The 14,892-nt window shown below is 37.9% G+C and overlaps 1 pseudogene; it reads right to left on the minus strand.

Moving 5' to 3' along the window:
* The window catches only part of LOC134322977 (rhomboid domain-containing protein 3-like), a 34,062-nt pseudogene extending 23,786 nt beyond the window's left edge, over positions 1 to 10,276 (minus strand).
* Positions 10,277 to 14,892: the final 4,616 nt, after the last annotated feature.

Genomic DNA, 14,892 nt, shown 5'->3' on the forward strand with positions numbered 1-14,892 from the left:
CTTGAAAATTAACATTATCCTTAAAACTCAAAGGATCTTTAAAACAGCTACTATGCTGCTGGGAAAAACCCTTTTCTTAGATTCCCAAATAAAAAACAAAACTACACTGGCATCTCTACAAAAACATTCTTTAGTTAGACTGGGTTTTTCTTTTAAATGTGACCCCTCTATTTCTAACAAAATCTCTTACATTTTGTACAGTTCGGCTGGCTAACACAGGCTCCTCAGCATCCTTGCACTGCTGACATTCTGCCAAGGTGGCCAGTTTTCCTTTGGTTATATGAGGCTTGAAATGTTTCATCACAACCATTACTTCCTGTTTAGACCACATTGTTCGTGCCTTTTTTCTCGGGTTTTCAGCTGCAACACTGTCATTGCACACTGCCAAAAAAATAAAAAATAAAAAAATAAATACAAAAAATAGCTGCATTAATTTAGCATTTAATGCAAAATGCTATACTATTACAAAAGGTCATTACTATTGTTTAAAATACACTGACTGGCCAAAAAAACCCACACAAATATTTGGTTGTAGCACCTTTAGCTTTGATTACAGCACGCATTCGCTGTGGCATCGTTTCCACGAGCTTCTGCAACGTCAAACATTTATTTCTGTCCAGAGTTGCATGAATTTTTCCCCAAGATCTTGTATTGATGATGGTAGATTTGGACCACTGCACAACGTCTTCTCCAGCACATCCCAAAGATTCTCAATGGGGTTCAGCTCTGGATGTCTCATGCTCTCTGAAGCTCTCTTTCACAATTTGAGCCTGATGAATCCTGGCATTGTCATCTTGGAACACGCCCGTGCCATCAGGGAAGAAAAAATCCATTGATGGAATAACCTGGTGGTTCAGTATATTCAGGTATCAGCTGACCTCATTCTTTGGGCACATAACGTTGCTGAACCTAGACCCTGACCGACTGCAGCGACCCCAGATCATAGCATGATGGGTGCATCACTTCAGCCGCCTCTCTTCTTACCCTGATGCGCCCATCACTCTGGAACAGGGTAAATCTGGACTTATCAGATCACATGACCTTCTTCCATTGCTCCAGAGTCCAATCTTTATTCTCCCTAGCAAATTAAAGCTGTTTTTGCCGGTTAGCCTCACTGACGAATGGTTTTCTTAAGGCTACACAGCTGTTTAGTCCCAATCCCTTGAGTTCCCTTCGCATTGTGCGTGTGGAAATGCTCTTACTTTCACTATTACACTATTTCCACATGGTTAACAAATGAGAAGCTACTCACTGCATCAGTTAGGGTTAAATAAGTTGTTGCTAGCTGAAACAATCACCCATGCAGTAATTATCCAATGGGGAAACTCTTACCTATTTGCTTAGATAAATCCAGGTGGTAACCTTTTTTTTGGCCAGGCAGTGTATTTGTCATGATAAAAAAAATCTAAATTAAGATTAATACATTTAATTCATAGTAGCTTCCCACTTATAAGGTCAAATAAATAACACATTTAAAGAGCATCTATAAAAAAACATTCTCTCTTTTCTACATGTAGTACTAGTCTCAGCCCAACTGATAAAACCGCATAACGCATAATAACCGCAACTCACATAATGTTTGTTGTTATGTAAACATGATTGTGAAAATAACTGTGTTCAACTTAAATAACTGCAATCAGGTAATTTTGTAGATAAACATACATTTTAACAGTACATTAAAACAATGGTGCACATCGTCTTTATTTAACAGCACACAAACCTTACAAGACAAGATATTATTTGAATAAATGCCTTGATTAAAAAAAATAAATAAAAAAAATTAAAATAAAATAAATAAATAAATAAAAAATAAAAAAAACAGAATATGAAATACCATTACAGTCTCCAGCAGCACTGTTTGTATCTGTCTGGGTCTTTTGAAAGCCTATAAAAAAGGGAATTCTACTAATCAGTAAATCACCATTTATTCCATTTTAACCTATTCATTAATGGTCAGGGGGGTATTCCAGAAAGCGGGTTTAACAAACTTTAAACTTAACCCTGAACTCCGAGTTGACTTATCTCACCGTGTCATAGCCGGAGTTTTCTGTTCCAGAAAAGCGGTTCAGGGTTAGATTACTCAACTCTGAGTAGATTGAACCCAGCAGAAGCGCGTTCACGGTTACCTATAAACAGGCATTCTCAATGGAGTGGCGATAAATGGATTTATCATGGATGTGAATGAAAGAAAAAGTAGTCCGTAATATTTTACACCAATAGAACTGTTTATTTTAATGTTTGCATGTGCAGATCATGAAAATGTTTTGAATGTAAAAGTAATACAGCATCGTCCGTAAAAAAAAGATGTCGCAAATGGCAAAAAAAAAAGTTAGTTAAATGTGAGTTAATGCGTGAGTTTAAATTCAATAAAAAAAACTTGTTGAAACATAATTCAACATTTAGCAGAAGGATAGGGCAAAATGTTTAATATGTCAGTTTATCACGATTTTACACGTTTTTTCCCTTTCATTTATTCAACCTAGGTGTAATCCAAGTGGAATCAGATGCACATAGCAGCAGATAAAAATAAAATACAAAAACTGTCTATGTTCAAGGCATGTTTATTACATGTAAATCATTAGTTTGTAGTGCATAAACTGTGGAATATTAAGAACTGCATTGGTGCAGTCTGAACACTTTTTATTGCCATCTCTCCAGTAATTGGTGGAGTGGTTTTGAGCCTCCTGCAATTGTTAGTGATCTAAATGTCCCTAGATCCTGATGAATATAAATAATGTTCTTTAATCCAAAAAAAAACAAAAAAACACTGTTGAAGGACGATAGAGAAACCATCTCCTCTGCCTCAAGGTGGGATGATACTGGGAGGCCTATAGAGGTACAGGATATGTTGAACATAGAGCATGGCATTTCATTTGATCTACCATGGTAATGTGTATGACTGTCCTCTAACAGAATGTGATGAGCAGTCCCGAATCAGATGAGGGACCATCCACATCCAAAGCTCAGCTTAGAACAGTAAAAATGTCTTACCAAATATATGAAATATTGAGAACACAAAAAGCTATGTTTGATCATAACATGCTATTTTTGCCTTTTTCTTTCAAGTTGGGTGTAAATGATCTATACAAGGTCCATCTGGAGAAACAAATTGCAAAGTGTGATCCTCAGGTGGAGCATATAAAACAGACAAGGCTAGAAATTCAGTTGCTTGAACTTAAGATGGGTGTCAGTGCGAAGGGTGTATAAATATAAATGTTCTTACTAAAGAATAAGGACAAGGAAATGAACTCGTTGCACTGTTTTATTTTCAGTGATCATGCACAGAGCCTGACCATTTGGCTTCAATATTTGTAATGTGGGTAGCATCACATAAGATCTTGATGGAGAACAGTAAGTTGCAGAATGTGTATTAAATGTTACTCTGTTTTATTTAAAACATTTGTTTATTTTTTAAGATAATGGTCACTACCTGTACGTGGAGGGATATTCTGTCTGCTGTTCACCTAATCCTTTTCATTTTCTGCTGGTGCTTTAATGGGAATGTGGGCTCCATCCATGCAGCCACTAACCCTTGGGAATCCTTAAGATGGTGCAGAGCAATTTTTTTTTATTACTTTTCAGTTTTTATCTTTATTATTAAAGACAAACCTGCTATTCTGTGGCATTCATCTTTGATGTTTATTACAGACAAACAAGAGTTTCAGTGCTAGGCATACTTTTTGGATGGACCAACATACAAAAAACGGAGAGCAATGCATAAAGTCTGCAAAGAAGTGAGGGCTGATCCACAATGTAATATTGCAAATGTGTAAAAAATAATACTTGAATAGACCCATAACAGGGCAGTTGCAACATTCATCGATATGTAGTAAAATCATTCTTTGACATAATTTTGCAAAGACTTTCTTGTGTACAGATAGGGTTTTCATTCATTAATGTGACTGTATATATACATATATATAGGCCCTGTTTTAAGTAACAATCATGTTTGGGGTTAATTACTACAATTAATTTGAACCACAAATTATTTTAGCTTACTAAACTGTGTGTGTGTTAAAGGTATTCTATATTAATCCATAACATTCCATTCATAATGTTATAATTAATGCTATAACAAGCCTTTTTATTAATATTGTGATTAATAATGTTGCAACCGTCCCCACTCTCCCCGAATTGACTGACAAAAAACGGAAAGGTTCGCAGAGAAATTAATCGGGAAATGACTAATCTGAGTTTAATGACTCGTTTCCGATTAAGATCTCTTCGAATAATTAGCACGTCGGGATCCACTGGATCCTGGATGAAAGAACACGCCGGGTTTGCATGAGAGAAGTGTGTGTAACCCCGGGTTAGGTTTAAGTTAACCTGCCAGCGAGCAGGTTAGCTTCGGAGCGTTAGTTGCTATAGTAACTGACACAGGCTCTCTTTAATCTCGGTTTCTGGAACGGAAAACCTCGAGTTTTCCTTAATTCTGAGTTAACTTACCCGGTTTAATCACTTAACCCGCTTTCTGGAATACCCCCCAGGACCCCCACAAGGCCACCACAGATCAGGTACTATTTGGGTGGTGTATCATTCTCAGCACTGCAGAAACACTGACATTGGTGAGGGTATTTTAGTGTGTGTTGTGCTGATATGCATGAATCAGACAAGGCAATGCTGCTAGAGCATTTGAACATCTCACCGAGTGTGTATACATGCACTTAAATAATCAGATTATGAACAGAGTTCTGCGGTTTCCATTTTTTAGGATTTTAACGTCATGTTTTACACTTTGGTTACATTAATGATAGACACACGTTAGTTATTCATTACACAAGTTATCAGTACACAGGTTTATATCAAACACATCTGTGGACAATTTTGTATCTTCAGTTAATCTGACCACATTGTTGGACTGTGGGAGGAAACCGGAGCTCTCGGAGGAAACCCACACAGACACGGAGAGAACATGCAAACTCCACACAGAAAGGACCCAGCCCACTCACTGTCACTGCTGGACTGAAAACCAAAAATATCCAGCCACCAGCATCCTGTGAGCACTGATAAAGGATTAGAGGATTACTAACACAAACTGTACATAGATATGGTAGCACAACACACACTAAAACACCCCCATCACATCAGTGTCACAGCAGTGATAAGAATGAACCATCACCTAAATAATACCTGCTCTGTGGTGGCCCTGACCACAGACAAACAGGGTGAAAGGGGACCAACAAATTCTTACAGAGAACTGAATGAATCATCTGTAATTGTAGTAATATAAAGTACACCTAAATTGATAAGTGGATGTGATAAAATGGACAACAATATAGATGCAAGGACATTTACAAAGTGACATTAAGGGTTTACATTAAACGACATGGCTAAATATTATTAGCACAATACGATTGAAGCGTACAGTACCCTGTATGTAAAACTATATCCTTAAATTAAAACAAAAGCAATCCATGTAACACTAACGTGACATTTAATGTTGTTAAACAAACTCACCAGTGTGTCCTGGGGCACTCATGGCATTATCCACAGCTTCAAATTCAGGTTCACTTCCATCAGTGTCATCAACTGTGATCTCATCTTTAAAACAGGAGCAAGCAAAACTGAATAGGCAACCGATATTGTACATAACACTACGTGTGCACTAAAACCTTATGTCCATAATAAAATTGTAATTTAAAAGTATAAATTAAGTAATTCATCAAGAAATAAAATTGCTTTTTAACTTTTGTGTTCAAAATTAGGTTCATATTTGCTTAAGCGTATAGATGCATACCTTCAATCTCAATGTCATCAAGTGATTTGCCCTGTAGATCAGGGAGACCCCCTTTTTCCATGGCCAGTAAGAGTTTGGATATTTTAGCCAACTGAGTTGTTGCTTCTGGAAGCCTGTAATATTCACGGTGCACACGAATGTCATGTCCCAAAAAGTCTGCAACTTGATCCAATTCATTGTTTTTTAGATGAAGAATTTGTGAGAGTGGCCACATGTTTACGCAAGTGTGTTGATCGGAGATTATCTGGATTTTGAGCACCACACTGAATTGCATAGAGTCTCAGACAGTCCTGGCCTCTGTAATGACTCAAACAGCTGGGTCTGGCAAACAAGTAGCAGTTGGCATCCTGAACCCCACACGCCTTTCTTTGGCTAACCAAAAGAGTCAGAGCATCTACCATGTCTGGTGCGAGAAGGACAGCAACCTTGCGCCCCCTTTTGCCTTTGATCTCAACTCTGCTAAAATGGCTGCAGAGTTTCTGTTCAAATTTAGAAAGGCCAACTGCAACATCTTTATGAAGAAGAGTGTTATCTCTTTCTTGGAAGCTTTTTAGATGCATCTTGGAGGCCTCTCCAGCACGTCTTTGGTTAAAGACAATTATTCGTGCAAGTGTAGTTTTAGCAAGCTCTGCATAGCTTTGTGTTGATGGCATCTTTTTCAAGTTTTCAGATGCTCCAGCTGCTGCTGTCTCCAGGTGTTTGTGAAGAAGCTGAACATCGTGAGTGAAAGGCAGGGTTGATGGCTTGTTGAATTTTGCTTCATTTAGTGTGCCTAAAGCTGTATGTGAGATTAGCTCTGACCATTTGGTGGTATACAGCTTTTGGAATGTCTCAGTTGACCTGATTAACTGATCGTCTTCAGCCATTAAAGCCCTACAGTGAATGATCTCACATACCTTCTGCAAAGTGTGCCCCAATTTCAGTGCCAGGCTCGGTGTTTGGTAGAAGTTCTTTTCTTCATCATAGCCTGACACCTTTTTGACGGCCTGAATAACTTTTGAAAAATGTGCAGGTTTGACAGCTTCTTCTACACTGTGTATAGAAGATTCACTGCGCAAAATAATCAAAAACCTCCCAATTTCACGGAGCTTTTGTCGAACATAATCATATTTGGTAGGGTCATTGCCATGCTTGTTGAAAAAAGACTGCGCCAGCTGGAGTATGCAGAAGTCATTGCGTACTACAGAAGCAATCTCATCCTGCTTCATTGCACTCAAGAGCTTCCAAACGCCCTGGGAGATCTGGTGTGAGAATGTAGACTCTGCCAGAGCAGCCAGACCCAAAACCTTGGTTCTTCCCTGCTGTTTGCTTACTACACCTGGCTTTGAGGAACATCTTCTTACATGTCGCCAGAGGTCTTTACGCACAAACATCCCTTTGCAATACATGCAGTGCACAAATTGCTTTGAATCACAAGCTCTGTTAGGTCTTCGTTTTATTTTAAGAAACCCACTTCCTTTTTGTAAAACCTCTGAATTATGCTGATAGTTACCCTTGTTTCTCATTTTTTCCAGCAAACTTTTACGTTCTTTTGAGTATTTTGGAAATGACAGTGCTTCCGCAACTTCAACTTCTTTCATGTGCGTTTTTAAGTGGCGAGAAATTTTGGACTGTGGTTTCCCACAAATGTAACAGTAGTTTTTCTTGTTTTCTGAACAAGAAATTACAGATGACTGAAGACCCTTTTCAGCATTATCCACTGCATCCTCCTGTCCTGTCACTGATATGGCCTGGAAATCAGTCTCACTACTTGCACCCCTCACATTCAAGAGCTGTTCCCTTGCAGGATTTACACTGACTGAACTGGTTGGACCCAAGTCATATGCTCCTTTGTCTAAAGCTGCAGCTTCTGATGACTGCATGACAACAGAGTTTGATTTGAACTTTACTTGCAGATATATCTTCAAATTCACTGGTGCTGTCTGATTCATCATCAGAGTCTACATTTGTCAACTGCTCCTCATAACAAAACAAGTCAGATTCTTCATTCAAACAAGCTTCTTCCCTGTCTTTCAGGCACGGTTTGCCATTGCCTTTGCTTGCATAATTTGGGACCAACTTCAAAGTGCAAGATTTGGTGTTTATAGCCTTTACATTCTGCTTATTGTTTTGAGCCTTCTTTCCACATTCTATTGCTAATTCCACTGAACTGTCTGATTCACTGTCTGACTGGCACATATTCTTCTTCTGATAGTGACCTATCCTCATCAGAACTAGAATTCCTTCCTCCTAGTATCAGAAAATAGAAGATCACTAAACCACACTGTATTAAATGGTAACAATTTACAAAACAAACTGTAAAAATACTTACCCTTGGCACCAGATCTGTATGATCTTTTTCTAATTTTTCAAAGCAAGACTTGTGCCAGAAACAACAGCAAACTACAAGAGAGAAAAAAAATAAAGCTTATTAAAGAACAAAATTATGCTTAGAAAATAAAATTAAGAACACACATCAAGTGCAGCCTTTAAAATAGTTCAAAACACCACAAGCAGCTCTGTTTATTGGAAACTGGATATCTTAAATTGGCAAAGAGGCTAAATAATATAGATAATAAGTATTAAAACATGTTTTATATATTTTGAAACAAGATGAGCATATCCACCAATTGCCAAACATTTTTAACAAATGGAATATCAAAAATATCAATCAGACAAAAAAGAATACCAACTTACTCTAAAATAAAGACATATCAATTAAGGAATACAAATAGCCACTTGCTTTTTAAAGATCTAACCAATGACTGTTACTGACCTTTACATCTCAGACCAATCCACTTGAGTGATGCAACAGGTCCAACACATGCAACACATTTGTTCATGCTTGAAACAGTCGCAAGGACCATCTCATGTTTACAGTTCTGCTGACAAAACAGAAAAATCTCAGAAAATATGTTCAAATGTTTAAAAGGCTGTAATCAAGTAATCAAACAAACAAACATTTAAATCTATTAAATTCATTGTACGCCATTTAAAACAGTGGTTAAAATTTGAATCTTTATAATATGGGCCCTTCAATATAACCACAGTCATTGTCTAAACCGCTTCATCCTTTACAAGGTTGAGGGAGAGCCGGTGACATAGGGAGCAAGGCAGGAAAAACCCTACACAGGGCGCCAATCTATCGTAGGACACACACACACACTCACATATTCATACACATTCACACACTTGGACCCCTCAATTAACCTAAAGCATGTCTTTGGACTGTGGAAGGAAACCGAAGTACCCAGAGAAAACCTTTATGGACACATGAAGAACATACAAACTCCACACAGAAAGGACCCAGGTCACTTCACCTGGAAATTGAACCCAGGCCTTCTTGCTGTGAGGCAACTGTGCCAACCACTAAGCCACCGTGCTGCCCAGGGGGAACTTTACTAACCTCAGTTCGATTCGAGTTCGATTTATTTGCACACAAAAAAAAAGATGCAATTTTCATGTAGTGGGACCTTCACATAAAGTCCAATAAATAAATACAATGTGTCGAGGACATTTCGCCATGTCCCTTTTCACATAGTCAGCTTACACCTTAACTTAATATACACTATATTGCCAAAAGTATTCGCTCGCCTGCCTTCACACGCATATGGACTTGACTTCATCCTAAAAAAACTTACCATATAGAAGCTCTTTGTAGTTCTACAATTACTGACTGTAGTCCATCTGTTTCTCTACATACTTTTTAAACCTGCTTTCACCCTGTTCTTCAATGTTCAGGACCCCCACAGAGCAGGTATTATTTAGGTGGTGGATGATTCTCAGCACTGCAGTGACACTGACATGGTGGTGGTGTGTTAGTGTGTGTTGTGCTGGTATGAGTGGATCAGACACAGCAGCGCTGCTGCAGTTTTTAAACACTGTGTCCACTCACTGTCCACTCTACTAGACACTCCTACCTAGTTGGTCCACCTTGTAGATGTAAAGTCAGAGACGATCGCTCATCTATTGCTGCTGTTTGAGTCGCTCATCTTCTAGACCTTCATCAGTGGACACAGGACGCTGCCCACAGGGCGCTGTCGGCTGGATGTTTTTGGTTAGTGAACAATTAACACACCACCACCATGTCAGTGTCACTGCAGTGCTCCACCACCTAAATAATACCTGCTCTGTGGTGGTCCTGTGGGGGTCCTGACCATTGAAGAACAGGGTGAAAGCAGGTTTAAAAAGTATGTAGAGAAACAGATGTACTACAGTCAGTAATTGTAGAACTACGAAGTCCTTCTATATGTAAGTTTTTTAGGATGAACTCAAGTTTATATTCGTGTGAAGGCAAGTGAGCGAATACTTTTGGCAATATAGTGTATATATATTATTTTTCCAAACTTTACATGCATTTTTTTTTTTCATTTGTAAAAATCAGACTAGTGGTGAAAAGGCCTTTACTCTGTAACATGCCTGTGAACATGTCCCAATATCCACAGCACAGCTTTTCTGAATTACCTTTTGCGTCCCTTCTCTTGGAACCTGCTGCTCCTCAAGCTGCGATGGGTCCTTATCTGTCAGCAGTGGGTTAGTTGTGACCAGAGTCTCAGCCATGTTCTAGAAATAGAAAAAGTCCCACACTTGGTCTGGCAAGAACAGAAACTGATGGAACTACAATGGAAAATTGATTGCCCTGCCATGTTAAAATAAAACTTAAGCTTAATCAGTAACTAAAAGGCATTCATCTAAACAGATATCAAAGAATTTATTTGTAATACCTATGTATTAGTATGTACATGCAATTTACCTGTGTCATCTCTTTGACAGGTGAATGGGTCACTATTGTGGCACTGGGAGAGGGTCCTTCTTCAGGAACAACCTAACAGTTTTATAGACAGGACACCACATGTACCATTGATTAGTTTTGTTTGTTTATGCTCCTGCATGATCACTGTCATTTACTTAAATGGTGTGGCATCACATTTTTCCAGATTACCTCTTGTGTCTCTTTTTCTGAGGCCAGTGTATGCTGCTCCTTAAGCTGCAACTGGTCTGTCTCAGTCAGCAGTGGGTTAGGCCTGACCAGAGCATTAATCTTGGCCAATTTCTGGAAACAGACATTAAAATCAGAAATATAGCTTCACACTTGATCAGGCAGGATTGCAAAAAAACCTTTTTATACAGCAATAACCCCTCACTGTTTTTACAATTTATAGTGAAATCACTAAATCATTAGGAGAAATCATTGCTTGGTAGTAATTGTGTAGAGTTCTTTGGTGTAGAGTGCATTAAAAAGCAGGTCAGAGCTTTACATAACCTGGCACACACAAAATCTTAGTAAATACAGCTGTTTTTAGTAAGTACTTAAGTTCTTACATATATGATTTCTCTCACACATGGTCATAAAAGGATGCACATGGTCAGCAACAATACTCAGGTAGCCGGTGTTGTTCAAATGATTCTCAATTAGTATCAAGGGTCCCAAAGTGTGCCAAGAAAATACATACCCCCACCATTACACCACCACCACTACAAGCCTGAACCGTTGGTACAAAGCAGGATGGATCCATGCTTTCATGTTTACGCAGAAATTAAGACTCATCAGACTAGGCAACATTTTCCCAGTCCATCACCCATTTTTGGTGAACCAGTGCCAACTGTAGCCTCAGTCGCCCATTCTTAGCTGACAGGAGTGGCACCCAGTGTAATCTTCTGCTGCTGTAGCCCGGCTGCTTTATGATTTGACATGTTGTGCATTCAGAGATGCTTTTCTGCATACTTCATTTTAACTAGTGGTTATTAGAGTTATTGTTAGCTTTTCTATTAGTTAGAACCAGTCTGGTAATACTTCTCTTATTTGTGATAACTTTAGAAAAAGACGTCCCTCGAGACCACAATTCTGTCATACACAACACACAGATCCTAACAATAATATAAACTGATAAACTTTTGCAGAGTCCCCATTAACCACCGAGTGCCTACAAAGCAGGCCTGTGCCCCACACAAACTAGCACACACAAGATCTTAGTAAACACTGCAGTTCCAGTAAGTACTAAAGTCCTTATATAGATGCTTTCTGTCACACACAGCGACATACACTGATCTTTCACTCACTGTGAACTAATACTGTTTAGCTAATTTTTAGCATGTTCTTATTAGACACACTGTACTCACAAGACAGGTCCTGGCTATACACAACTCAAATACACAGAATAAATACATTCCATAGAAAATACCAGAGAACTAAGAACTAGGTATTCTAAATAAACCCACCTGATCTGCTGCATCAGATCGCTGTTCTTGAGGTTGCAGTTGGTCTTTCTTATATGCTGTCTGTAAATATTAGTCATGAGAATCAATGTGCAAGTTTTAAAACAATACTATAAATAAATGACAGCATGCAATTATGGGTGTCATTTTAGCACAAGTTACCTTGTTGTCATTCAGAATGAGTGTAAATCTTTAAATACCTTGCATCTCCATGGCCATTCAGAGTCACCGTAGTTGTATGTAATCTCTTCTTTAGGACTAATGCTCCTTGTTGCAAATAAACACAGATGGGGTTTTCCCTCTACTGCGATTGTTTTCATTATGCTGTTTGGGCTAACATGATCATCATTTACCAGTCTTCCAAGAGAGTCATCTTCCTTAGCAGCATCAACACTGAAACATATAAACACAGCATAAGAGATAACATTTAGTGTTAGATCCTGAACCTCAATGGGAAATCATTTTTAAAAAGAAGCATCAGCATGGTACACTGACTGGCCACTTCATTAAGATCACTTGAAGAACAGAGTCAAAGGGGGCTAACAAAGTATGTAGAGAAACTGATGGACTACAGTCAGTAATTGTAGAACTACAAAAAGCTTCTGTATGTGGAACTGATAAAATGGACAATGAGTGTAGAAACAAAGAGGTGGACTTAATAAAGTGATCAGTGTACAGCTAAAGAAGAGTATAATATCAAACATACCAAACAAGCTTTCCATTGTGACGAAATTCAAACATGAAGACTTTCAGGGCATCATGATATATTTTCAGTCTGCTGTCACATTCATGTTTGCTTATTAGTCCCCCTCTGTATTCCATAAGAAAATCTCCCTTCTCAAAAGAGAGACAGCTGAATACTCCACGACCTACAGGGGAAAACAGAGAACATGTTAAGCTTGCATTTTCCTGTCCTGGACCTCCTTGTTGCTAATAGCAATCACCACATCAAATCACATTAATTTAAATAAAACAATTAAATGCCGGCAAAACATTAATATTTAATTACCTTTATCTGAATGTATATATTTTACATCAAACCCATTTTTGTCTTTACAAGCAGATGTAAAATATGCAGCCTCTTCTTTTGGATGAAGACGTTTCCTTCTCAGCTCCCTGGCAGCCATCTTGCATAATGGTTCTACTCTTCCTAGCAAATCAAATCAGTGTTAAAATGTATTTTGTTCTTTTCATATCATAAAATGCACTGACAAGTGAGTTAACTAATTTAATCAAAGCACATAAACAGTACAGGACAACCAGGTGAAAAAGTGTGAGTAAAAGTACACTGCTGTTATCTGAGATGGGGTTCACTTACACTATATTGCCAAAAGTATTCGCTCGTCTGCCTTCACACGCATATGAACTTGAGTGACTCCCATTCTTAATCCACAGGGTTAAATATGGTGTCGGCCCACTCTTTGCAGCTATAACAGCTTTTACTCTGTTATAGCTTTACCATTCTTCCAGAAGCGCATTTGTGAGGTCAGACACTGATGTTGGATATACTTTGTGTAGGAAATGTCATGACTGGACTTGTTGCACAGGTGGCATCACGGTACCACGCTGGAATTCACTGAGCTCCTGAGAGCGACCCGTTCTTCCACTAATGTGTGTAGAAGCAGTCTGCATGCCGAGCTGCTTGGTTTTATACACCTGTGGCCATGGAAGTGATTGGAACACCTGAATTCAATTATTTGGATGGGTGAGTGAATACTTTTGGCAATATAGTGTATTTGTTTTGCACATATTTGGGCACAGAAAACCCCATAAACTGTACAACAGAGAATGGCTGAACTGGTACATAAGGTGACAAACAGCTTTCTTCCATCTGAAAAACATTGCCAAAGTATGTCCATTTTTAACTCAACATGCTGAGAAGCTGATTCATGCTTTTATTTCAAGTAGACTGGACTACTGCAACTCTCTGTTTACTGGTCTTCACAAAAGTTCAACCGAGAAACTTCAGCTAATCCAGAATTTTAACCAGAACCAGGAAGAGAGAGCACATTACTCCAGTACTAGCTACATTGCACTGGCTTCCTGTACCTTATAGAATTGATTTTAAAGTCCTTTTACTTGAATATAAAGCTCTACATGGCTTAACACCCTCGTACATCACTGAGTCTTTGTCATTTTATGAGCCCTTAGGTCCTCTGCATCAAGTCTGCTGAATAGTCCCCCAAAATAAAATTGGGGAAGCAGCCTTTAGTACCTACGCCCCCAAACTTTGGAACATCTTACCTTACAATATTAGCGACTCAGTGGACATTTTTAAACGACGACTTAAAATATTCCTCTTTAACTGAGTTTATAATTAGTCAGACACCTTACTTTATTTTATGTTATCATTTATTCTATTATTTTATTTAAATTTTGCTGAATTTTAAAATTAGTTGTATTTACTCGCTGGACTTCCCAAGGTATGAAATGTGCTATATAAGTTTATTATTATCATTATTATTATTATTATTATTATTATTATATTTGGGCACAACAAACCCCATAAACAATACAGAATGGCTAAACTGGCACTCTAATAATACATAGTTAGGCTGTTTACTAAAGAATTTAAATACAGCAGAGTAAATGTGTGGTTCTACAAGATTCAATGTACAGGTTTCAAGCCATTAAATCATTATAGTAATGAAGTGTAAAGTGACTATGTACCAAAGTTACAGGTGTATCTCAATAAATTAGAATATAATCGAAAAGTTACATTATTTTAGTAATTCAATTAAAAAAGTCAAACTCATATATTATATATCATATTTAAAAAAATAATTTTTTTAATTGGTCTTATATAATATTCTTCATTTTCATCATAAACATTAAAAGAAATACTTGAAATATATCACTCTGTTTGTAATGAATCTATATATGATATGAGTTTTATATGAAATTACTGAAATAAATTAACTTTTGGATGATATTCTAATTTATTAAGATCACTCAAACTC

The sequence above is a fragment of the Trichomycterus rosablanca genome, chromosome 11 (genome assembly GCF_030014385.1).
Source record: "Trichomycterus rosablanca isolate fTriRos1 chromosome 11, fTriRos1.hap1, whole genome shotgun sequence".
Classification (NCBI taxonomy): Eukaryota; Metazoa; Chordata; class Actinopteri; order Siluriformes; family Trichomycteridae; genus Trichomycterus; species Trichomycterus rosablanca.